This window comes from Wasmannia auropunctata, unplaced genomic scaffold (assembly GCF_000956235.1).
Source record: "Wasmannia auropunctata unplaced genomic scaffold, wasmannia.A_1.0 LD269764.1, whole genome shotgun sequence".
Taxonomy (NCBI): Eukaryota; Metazoa; Arthropoda; class Insecta; order Hymenoptera; family Formicidae; genus Wasmannia; species Wasmannia auropunctata.
The window spans coordinates 1-1,142 of record NW_012093126.1 but is presented as its reverse complement, the minus strand read 5'-3'; the positions used below and the strand labels follow the sequence as shown (position 1 = coordinate 1,142).

Genomic DNA, 1,142 nt, shown 5'->3' with positions numbered 1-1,142 from the left:
TGAAGTAAAATGTACAACACATATTATATTTTTGTAAAAAGCCATAAAGATAAAGACACAATACACAGTGTGACAAAAAACCACTTTTTTTCTCTCCGAAATGCGATAATATGTTTTCCAAAGATTTTTTTCGCGCTGAACACAATGCCATTGACAGAATTTGCCTATAACATGTTAAGATTTTGAGTGAATTGAACTAAGCAAAAAATGGTGTTCTTAGTCACTTTTAACAATTTTTTTATGGCAAAAAAGAAACTGATTTCTAAATAAACTCAACAATGTCAATAAATGTTATTCAAGAGCTTTGAAACAAACTATAGTTCATGATCATACGACTTTTTTTTATCAAGTTATGGCTGATCGAACATTAGACTTTCTGTAACATTGACACAATAATTATACCATTTTGAATTGGCAATAAAGTATAATAACATATGTGCTTTAATTTAACTTTATATAAAACACACACACGCGCGCCCCATATAAGTGCATATTTACCTTTCTTGTAAATTACAGTTCGTTTAAAAACTCTTGAATTATATTTTCAGATGCGTTGAGTTTATTTAGAAACCAGTTTTCGTTTTGCCGCAAGAAAAATGTTAAAAGTCACCAAAAACACTATCGCTTTCATTAAAATTTACTTAAAATCCTAACATGCTAGGCAAATTCTGTCAATGTCATCCTGTTCAATGCGAGAAAATCTTCAGGAAACATATTACCCTTCAGAGAAAATTTTTCCGTAACTGTGTTATTGTTTAAGAGAGCATATAAATAATAATTATTTAAATAATTTTTTAAAAAATTTCTTATTTGTAATATTCTTTATAAATACATGATATGAATCATTATTACCTATTACTCGTGAAAAGTTGCTAATGCCAGCATTATTGACCATAATATCCACACCACCTAACGTCTCGACATGCGAGAATGCTGCATCGACCTCGTCCTCGCGATTTATATCGCAGCATAAAGTATGCAAGGTGCCCAAGGTTCGTGAACCTTCCTGTTTACATTCCGCATTGAGTTTTGCTAATCTTTCTTTCTGGATATCCAGAGCAACCACGTTCACTCCATTTTGCAGAAGACCACGTGTAATTGCTTCACCGATACCGGATGCAGCGCCGGTAACGACTGCGATT

The 1,142-nt window shown here is 32.4% G+C and overlaps 1 pseudogene; it reads right to left on the bottom strand.

The window, feature by feature from the left end:
- Positions 1-852: 852 nt before the first annotated feature.
- On the bottom strand, positions 853-1,138 carry LOC105462142 (annotated as a pseudogene).
- Between the last annotated feature and the right edge of the window lie 4 nt (positions 1,139-1,142).